Source organism: Triturus cristatus, chromosome 6, assembly GCF_964204655.1.
Source record: "Triturus cristatus chromosome 6, aTriCri1.1, whole genome shotgun sequence".
NCBI classification, from domain to species: domain Eukaryota; kingdom Metazoa; phylum Chordata; class Amphibia; order Caudata; family Salamandridae; genus Triturus; species Triturus cristatus.
Genome location: NC_140589.1, coordinates 549,219,293 through 549,230,089, shown reverse-complemented (window position 1 = coordinate 549,230,089; position 10,797 = coordinate 549,219,293).

Here is a 10,797-nt window from a genome sequence, read left to right as displayed (position 1 = left end):
AAATTAACGTTGTTCTTTTACAATAAGTCACCTGCCCTCAAAGATACAAGATTCCCCATTACTAGCCCACTGACAGTACAGGATTTGGACATCATCCATCTGATTACAAAATTGGCAGATGACCAAGAAGATCAATCTCCATCCCCACTCACTGTGGCTGAAGAGTTTGGAATTGATGTCACTTACACTGTGGAGGATAACATTAACTCTAAATCAACTTTCTGCCCCCATCTACTGAAGGAAATGACCCGCTTGGGATGACCCCGGTCACTGATGACCACCTCTCACTTCCATACCAAATGAAGAGTCGGTCAGACAGTGGAGAATATGAACCAATAACTGTTTATTCGTATACACTCAGAGTGGAGCCTCATCTGTACAGTCTATGAGAGTGCTACAGAGGGAACAAAAGAACAGTGGACATAGAGATACAGGATTTACATTTTTTGCTGGGCAAGCAACGCCCACAGTGGAATATTCTACGCAGATGCAGTTGGACAGAGAAATACAGAAAAGGTTTTCGGTTCTCATATCTTACGCAACCTAATACAATACAAGGTTGTTTCACCCTGGGCCCGCCAACAGACAAGTGGAAGAGGGCCTCTATGTAGTGAGAAAGGTATGCGTTAACATGAACAGTCTATTTATTACCGAAACAAAAGCTAACATTTCATAAACGAAACTTAGCAAAGACCATTTCTCAGAAATAGACAAGATCAGTTTGAACAGCCTAAAATGGCGCCTGCAAAGAAAATGGCGTAGCGAATGCCAACTAAGATGCGACATTACAAAAGCATTTGCCGGCCTAATTCTAACAAACCCTCCTTTTAGCATGAGCCAAAGACATTTGCTAAGAAGTAAAAAGAAATGAAAATCATATACTGTAGCAACATCAACATGTCAGAAACATTAAAAGCAAAAATGGAAATGGGATATAATTATGGGCAGTCTTCACAATCATCAATAGAAAGGGGTACAGCAAGGAGGGAGGAATCCTCAAATATTCCTTCAGCAATGTGCATTAAATCATCAATATCATTCTGCAACATCATAGCGACATTTGTAACATGAGCTGATATTTTCTGTTTAGGCATAAAAACAGAAGAGCAATAGGAACAACAAAAAGAAAGACACTGAATAAAGATGCAGCAAAACACCAACACCGCAACACCACTATAAGATAAATCAGTTCCTTAAAACTCCAACCCCAACTACCAAACAGGGACCAACCCCAATTTCCATGGCCTTGACATTCTCCATAATGTCCAGAATGTGTTGTGTTATGTTTTTCTTCAAAATTTCTATCCCCATAACACATGGATTTCCAATTAAAGCACGAACACCACCAGACATGGCTAATAGAAAATCTTCTTCAAATCTAGTCTGCTCCGAATACACTCGCATACTTTCCAAATGGGTAGTAATTTCTCTCAGAGCTGCCACTGTGGTATTGGACTGAATTTTCAATTTACATCCAAAGTATTCTCTGGATTTTACTTCCCTGGCCATAGCCGTACCACCCAACCTAAATATAGAAGACAGGATATGCCCAAATGTGATACCATTGCTATAACTATTCACCTCTAAATCTGTAACTCCTTCGCAAAACTCTTTTGTCAATGTTCTTTACACTCACCTCTTTTTCGGTTCTGCATGTGTACATGGGACACCTAGAGGCAATACCACTCCAAGTGCCACATCGTCATTCCAATTATAAACATTGGAATAAGTTTCCTTGGACAAAAAAAACCAGGATGTGCATATATCGGCCCCTCATAATTCATTGCTGAATACCTGGAATTCATTGAAAGCATATCTGGATAAGATGTATGCTACAGGGAAAATGTTGGCTTGTACAATATTGTTCCTGAACAATTTATATACAAAGAAGTTTCCATAGAATTCACTATGGGACAAAAAGCAGCATACTATCCAGCTTTTTGAAGCACTGTTATCTCTTTATAATGCCAACTCACAAGTGTTATATTCTGTTCTTCCATTTCAAAATTATCACAATACGTGTTGTCATCACACCCGGGATAACCCTTGCCCTGTGGTTTTCTGAGATATAAACATGGCCCGGGATAACCAAGTCCAAACATACCCGTGACTTCTACGAAATCTGACGGCCGAGTGTTCGTGTAATTAACAAGTGACAAGGGATATGCTGTCCAGAGGACAACAAGCAGTCCCATTCTCAAAAAATCTCTTATATGCTGCCACAAACACATTATTCATTGTAGCCCTCTTGTCTCTCCCCAGGGACATGAGGCCAGGTCAAAAACCCACTGAAACATTATTATGACCAGACAGGGCCACCACGGGGACCATATGCCAGGAAACAGAACTCTTTGTCACACCTGTATCCACCAAAAAAACCTTATTTGAACCTTGCAAATCTGTTTTGACATAAGGACCCCGCTGATCTATAGGTATCTAAACTGGTCCCTCACCTTGTCCTACGCTGTCCTAGTTATAGGACATACCTGTCACATCATCAAAATCATAAACATCAATATAATACTGTCCATCTCTTGGGTCATCAAAATAATAAGTGTGGGTGCATCATATACATCCTCCAAAAACCACAACACCCCCACACTGTTATCACCATCAGTACTAGAGCAAAAACACATACGATTTTACTTTGAGTGTACCAAATTACACAACGTTGACTTGGAATTATAGACTGCTCCTTCTCGTAGACTGGTCTACCAAAAGGATGCATGATTAAATAAAACAAAGAACACACAAAGTGATAAAGAACGTAAAGCTCCCAGTGTTCATCAGAGCCTCACTGCTACAGGCTCCTATCGTCTATCAATCGGTTGGTGCTCTTGAGCACCGGTGGTGGAGCTTGCTCTGTCCTAAGCTCATCCTGCTCTATCCCACATCAACAGAAATGAAGTCCTCTCAAAGTATACCATCTTCCCTAACTAATGTTCGGACAAAAAGCAGTCAAATGCCAAATATTAGAACCTCTCGTCTGTACTGCTAAGCATTACTGGCCTACCTTGTTCAGTTCATCCCTAATCTTTTTTCTCTTTTGACTCGGTGGTCCTCGTCCAAGGACATAGATTATACCTGACAGCCCCAGGCACCATATGATCTGAGAACAGAGGCTCTGGGATAGCTCGCATTTCAGGTGGAACAGCCTCTTTCAGAACATCATAATTTTCCTCATCTGTTCTGCTCCATATCAGTTGGGCTTCGCTAAAAAGAACAAACCTTGCCACTTGCTCACATTTGACATCCCCAATCTTTCCTTGATCCACTAGTCATAAGGTAGCGGCAAAGGTACCTTCTTGCACCCAGTTCTTTCTACCTGCAACCTTCACACCAGTTGATCCTGCTCAGGACCTTTCCATCTTGGTTCCAGACTTTTCTTCCTCCGAAAAGTTTTGAGCAATACAAAATCTCCAGGCTGTATGTCGTGACCAGGACCCTCAGGTTCCGAAGTTAGGGAGTTGTGAACCGGTTGGTAAATAGAACCCAGACTTTCTGTTAACTGGCCAAGATAATCAGGCAACAATTTCTGAAAAGCGTTTTGGGCGGGAAACACCCCAGACATTCACTGGGGGACCAAAAACTACCTCAAACAGGGACAAACCAGTCCTAGAGTGTGCTGAGGTTCTGGTTGACAAAAGAGCTAATTGAAGAGCATCCGGCCATTGCAACCCTGTTGTCTCTTGAATTTTTGCCAATTTCAATTTGAGCATACCATTGTACTTTTCATCAAGGCCCACTGACTGTGGGTGATTGGCAGCATGAAATTTCTGCTTAATAATAATAATAACCTTGAATTTGTAAAGCGTACAGCTACCTCTGAAGTGGTTTCTTGGCGCTGGGGGCGCTCAGGAAGATTAAGCGAGCTATTGCACAGACTCACATGGTGCTGCGCTGTCCTGCCACCGGCGATTGAACCGTGAACCCCGTGGTCTGGAGTCAGGCACCCTGGCCGCTGCGCCACACCTCTTCCACAATGTGCAAGCCTTCACAAATTAATGTAATCATTTTCACATTAAAATGAGACCTATTGTCACTCCAGATAATTCAAGGCATTCCAAATCAAGGAAACTACTCTTTAAGGAGCACATTCGCAGCTGTAATGGCCATTTTGTCTTTAGCGAGCTAAGCCTTCACCCATTTACTGAATGTACATATAACTACTATAACCTACTTGAGATTATTGCATCTCTCCAATTCAATAAAATCCTTTTGGAGAACCTCAAACAGAAAAGTAGATGGTGCAAAATTACCAGGTGTTATAGGGGTACCTTTCCCTGGATTATGCTTGATGCAAATCATGCAATGTTTCACCAAATGTGCAGCTGTTTTAGAAATGTTATCATTGTGCCAGACTGGAGCTAACAATTTACAAATGCCTTTTGCTCTTATATGAGCTGGACCATGCTCCATAGTAACCACAGGAAGTACATATGCATCAGGTAACATCCATTTCTGCTACCCGGATTTATCAATCCAGCATCCTTCCTCCTTTAACTGTGCTGTACTGTCCTGCCACCTCGCTAATTCCTCTATCGTGGCTTCACTCTTTATCTCCTTTACACTCTCAACTTTATCCTCAAACAAAACCATCTCGGGAACCCATCTAGCTGGACCTGCAACAAACATTCTCCTTATTTTACTTCAGGCTGTATCCTTAGCTACCTGATCTGCAAATGCATTCCCTCTACCCACATCATCAGTGATCTTTTTGTTGGTGCTGCACTTGATTATTGCCAATTTCTTAGGAAGTGTTAGTGCGGATAACAATCGCAATATGAGGTGTCCATGCTGTATTCTAGTGCCATGAGAGGTAAGGAACACTCTCTCTACCCACAATCGACCGAAATTATGGGCCATCTCTAATTCATATTGGCTACCTGTATAGACATTAACAAATAACCTTTCACTCATTTCGCAAGCTCAGATGAGAGCAACAAGTTCAGTGGCTTGAGCCGACTGATAGAGGACTTGTGATGTCTCTACCACTCTATGCAATGTAGTAATAGCATAGGCTGCAGTGGTTGTGCCATCTAGTAATTTGAAACAAGAGCCATCAACGTATAGTTCTCCTTGAGGGTCGGATAGCGGAACATCAGTCAAGTCTCCCCTTCCCTTTGTCTTCTCTTCTGTTCTGAAAATACAGTCATGTTTATCAATTGCATCATCCTCAGAAGGGAGGGGTAGTAACGTGGATGGGGACATAGTGGCACATCTTTTGATTGTGATATGTTTAGCAAACAATGTCAATTTATTACCAGTAAGACATGCACTGGTGAGGTGCTGTGTCTTTGTCTTATTCAAAAGTGTCTCCATAGCATGGGGCACCATAACTGTGAGGTCTGTATCAAGTACGAGTCCAGCCGACTGTCTGATTGAAGTGGTCACAGCCGTGTCCATTCTCAGACAACTCAGAAGAGCCCTAGCCACAGGGTCAGCACAACAGAAAAATAAGCACAAGGTCTCTGTCTATCCGCAAATTTCTGGGTCAGGACAGAAATTGCACAGCCAGCCATCTCGTGCACATATAGCACAAACGGTTTCCTGTAGTTAGGTGTGCAAGCACTGGAGCGGAGCAAAGCACAGTTTTTAATTGCTCAAAAGATTGCTGACATTCTGACAGCCAAGGCAAAGGTTCATGCCCTGTTTAACCCCTTCCATGCTCATGACGGAACGGTTCCGTCATGAGCCACGGTTGAGCTGTGCTCATGACGGAACCGTTCCGTCATGAGCCCGCCCGCGCTCGAACCCTTCAGCACCGCGGCGGAATTCGCCCAGCGCTGAAGGGGTTAAATTGGTAATGCAAGCAAAGGTTTGATTAGTAAAGAATAGTTTGGGATCCACTGGCGACAGTAGGAAGTAATACCTATGAAAGCACGTACATCTTTTGGAGTTCGTGGAATGGGCATTTTAATAATAGTACTAATGCCCTCAGGAGTCAACCTCCTACCCTCCTTCCACAGTAGGTGACCTAAATAGGTTACCTACTGTCGACAATACTGAAACTTCGAAAGAGAGACCTTATGGCCATGATGTGCCAAATGCAACAGCAATTTCACTGTACTATCCTTACAACCTCGTTCCATATCAGAAGCAATCAGCAGATCATCAACATACTGCACCAATACATTAGCTTGGGAAAGCGAGAGTGAGTCCAACTGACTCTTTAATGCCTGACTATAAATACTAGGCCTCTCAGTATAGCCCTGAGGAGCGTGACAGAATCGGAAACTCCTGCCGGCCAGCGTAAATCCAAACAAATATCTCCTATCTGGATGTATAGGAATACTAAAGAAAGCCTTCTTGAAGTCAATAACAGAGAAGAACTTAGCAGTAGATGGAATCATTGTCATAAGTGTAGTAATATCAGGAACCATTGGAAATTGCAGAACCACTATTTTATTGACCTCTCGCAGATCAATCACAAAACAATAAATGTCATCAGTAGCATCAGAAGAACCAGAGGGTACCCTTTTATGAACCGGAAGATTAGGACTATTACAAATGTTACCAGATGTTTCCTCAACCGCCCCTTTACGTATCAAATCCTGCATAATCTGGAGAAGAGCCCATTCTCCCGCCTGTGGTATTTTATACTGAGGACACACACTGTCTAGTACTCACATCTGGACCCATAGTAAATTAAACACCATCAGGAGAACAATAGATAGTAGCATGTAATTTTTCAATAAATCCAAACCCATCAGATTCTCACCACAATTTGAAGTTAATAAAAATGGGGACTCCACAGTTAAAGGACCGACAGTAAGTGCAAGGGGTCGTGAAATGGGGCTTACAACCGGTGCTCCTGAAAAACCCACTGAAACATTATTATGGCCAGACAGGGCCGCCCCGGGGACCAGATGTCAGGAAACAGAACTCTTTGTCACACCTGTGTCCACCAAAAAAAACGTATTTGAACCTTGCAAATCTGCTTTGACATAAGGAAACCGCTGAACTATTGGTTTCTAAACTGGTCCCTCACCCTGTCCTATGCTGTCCTAGCTATAGGACATACCTGTCACATCATCAAAATCATAAACATCAATATAATACTGTCCGTCTCTTGGGTCGACAAAATAATTGTTATCAGAACGGGACACAGGAGCCGCAGTATTCTGGGATCTATCAGTCCCACGCCCCCTACCACCAGAACCTCGTCCTCTAGGGGACAAAACCCTCTGCAAAAGTACAGGACACTGGCTACGCCAATGTCCTTCTTCCTTACAATAGGCGCACAGATTCTGTCCTAAAGTTGTAGTTGAAGGCTGTCTAGTACGTGGGTGTTGTCGTAAAGGACCTCCATGTCCTCTGGTATTACCCTGATATGCCTGCTGCAACAACATCTTTGTCTTTAAATCCTTATGCTTTTTATATTTTTTATCTTTTTCCTCCTTATGTCGGTGCTTATAATTTTGAGCCATATTTAAAATAACAGAGGGAGCTGTAGACCAAGTGTTTTCAGACACCTGAAAACGAGACATTATTTCAGGAAGGAGGTTAGTGACAAACTTGTCAACAAACAAACAAACTCCCCCTTCCGTGGACATATCCTGCCCACTGTAATCCAAAAACGTATCTTCAAACCTAGTAAAGAAATCGGACACACTCTCATCCATCTTCTTTCGACAGGCAGTCCATCTATCTCAGCTTACCTTCTCAGGTGGAATAAATGTATGCATGTATGTAATAATACGACCAGGCAAAGCAAGTATCTCAGCACGTGGTTTATCTCCTGGCTTTCTATCTCGATCCCAAACCCAAATCACATCCCAAGTTCTGCCCGGCTCGGCAACATGATCCTGAGTATGTACCTGCCGCCAAATATCAACCAAAACAAGGAGACAAAAGAACATCTCAATGTCAGCAAGAGTCATTACAGTAGAAGAGGCAACCTCTGTCAATTCTTTGTAATAGGCAGTAGGGTTTTTTCGAGGATCGGGCAAAGTAGTCTTAAGGGCTAAAACCTCACTCCTTTTCCATGGAGTAAAAAGCCATTGCTCCTGAAAGCAGGCAGCCACGGCCGGCCTAGTGACCATTCCGTGCTGATCCGTCAATGCAAGTATTTCCCGATTATAAATTGGGTGGGCTTCATGCATTGAGAACTGAGTTATTTGAGTGGGACTCTTTTCATATAACCTGCTTCTATTGGAAAGTATAGTAAAGATATAATCAAACACTTGTTCCGGTGCTAGGTCAGTAACATAAACGCGATCTCTAATATCAAGTAATATTTGAAGAACTTCCGTTTCAATATGCGTCTGCCAAAGATCAATCAACATGGCAGACATGTGCTTAAGGGCAAGTTGCTGTATAAAAGGTTCAAAATCGCGTACGACCTGCCAGATATCCTCCAGACTATAAATTGCACTACAAGCCCATCGCATTGTCTTACTCGCTATTACCTTTTCTCATCCTCCCCGACTTCATATCACACTAACGGACCTGTCTGTTCCCTGAATCTCGTCAAATCCCTGTCTTCCAAACCACACACAGGTATGTTAGTACTCAAAGAAAATGGAGAATAAATAATCAAAACAGGAGTAGTAGGTTGGGCTTTGGTCAGAGACTGTACCGGAGAAGAAGGAATAGAGGACATAGGAACCGGAACAGTAGTTGTAGCAGATGTCATTGTCATCGAAGATGCTGAAGAAGAAGAAAGAGTTGGGGGCACAGTAACCAGAAAGGTGGTTGTAACAGCCATAGAGACAGGGACACTTTAGGCAGGTGGCAGTAACCGAGAGGGAACCACAGGATATATCCTTTGCGGAGCATAAGGGGGCAGAGATCGGGTATCTAACAGAGCCTCCACAAAAGTATCCCCATCCACCTTGGCCACGTAAGACTTATCAATATGCAATCGAAATCTCCTATCTTCACATTCTACTTCTGTCTCCTGTTTTTTTTGTTATATGCTACAGCTTTCTGTGTAAGGAATTTGCATCCTACATTTCCATGCATCTCTCTCCATCTTTAACCGCCTTTGTCTGGCCTCCGTCTGCCTAGTCCGAAGAGAGTCAAACAGAGACTGTCTACTACATCTCTTAAATAACTATTCCTGAAGAAATCCAATCTTCTGTTCGTCAAAAGAGACTGTCAAAGGCCACTGCAACTCAGCATTGTCCCTCGTATATTTGTGCCATAATGTACTAAACATAGCAGGCCAAGACCATATTTCACATACATATCAAAGTTAGGGCTGCCTTCAGGAGGCGCAGGCTGGGATTCTTCCAACGGAGCATCTGCAGAGCAACAACGACAACACAAACTCAAAATTTTACTAAACCCAGGCATTCCAAAAGAAAAATGTAATCATTGTTTACCTGGCTAAGTATTTGCAAACACTTTTCACAAAACAGTCCTGAGACTGAAACAAACTCAAGCAACAATGGTATCATATCCTCATAAAACCTAAAAAGAATCACCTGATGTCCGGCTCGCAGATAGACCAGTTCTCCATTGCCGACTCTTCAGACCAAACAGTCAATTCAAGGGTTTTGCTGTTCAGGACTCCAGTCGGGATGACCACTGGGCAATGCACCCTCCGGTGGGACAAAGGCAGCAGCTGCGAGAAACAGAGATCTTCTTGCAGGGATCCCTGAGCCGTTAGTCTGACCTGATGATTTCCTCGTCCTCCCCTCCGTCCGTGGAAAGGGATGGTTCAATGACCTGAAGGAGTCCCTGTTCGGGCGCCAACTGAAGGAAATGACCCACTGTGGGCCACCCTGGTCCCTGATGGCCAAATCTCAGCCTTCCGTACCAAATGAAGGGTCAGTCAGACAGTGGAGAATATGGACAAATAACTGTTTATTTATATACACTCAGATTGGAGCCCCATCTGTACGGTCCATGAGAGTGATACAGAGGGAAATAAAGAACAGCAACATAGAGATACATTATGTACATTTCATAGCTGGGCAAGCAACGTCCACAGTGGAATTTTCCAGGCAGATGCAGCTGGACTGTAAAATAGAAAAAAAACGGTTTCGGTTCTCAAAATAAAACCTAACATTTGAGAAAAAAACGTACCACAGACCATTTCTCAGAAATAGACGAGATCAGTTTCGAACAGCCTAAAATGGCGCCTGCATAGAAAATGGCATAGCGAATGCTAACTAAGATGCGACATTACAAAAGCATTAGCGGCCTAATTCTAACACTTCCAACAGGAAACACAATTGATCTCTTTCATACAACAGTCAGTATAGATTTGGCACTGGAATACAAAAATATCAGAAGAAGAGATATTCGCTACCAAGAAATCTGGAATCCCATGAAACTAAAACCCTGAAATACTTTAGTAACTATCCAGAAATAGTGATCAAGGAGGCAGACAAAGGAGGTAATGTGTCGTACTACATACCCATGATTCTATTGCAGAAGCACACACACAGCTCAGGGACACAACATGTTACATAGAACTTGATATTAATCCAAAAAACAAGATACTTCCAGATGTAAAGAACAAATTGGACATATGCTACAGACGTAATTTACTTACTTTGGAAGAACGAAATGACCAGTACAAAGAACATCCAATAATGGCAACTCTCTACCTCTTACCTAAGATATATAAAAATTATACCAACCCACCTGGGAGACCAATCATAGCAGGTATCAATTCCATATGCTCCGAAATTGGCGAATACCTGGACTATCAACTCCAACCGTTTATGAAAGACCTGCCCTCATATATACGGGACACAAAGTCTCAGTTACTCAAATTGGATAACATCCTGTGGGATTTTAATTGTATAATTACCACCATTGATGTTGCAAGTCTTTAAACCT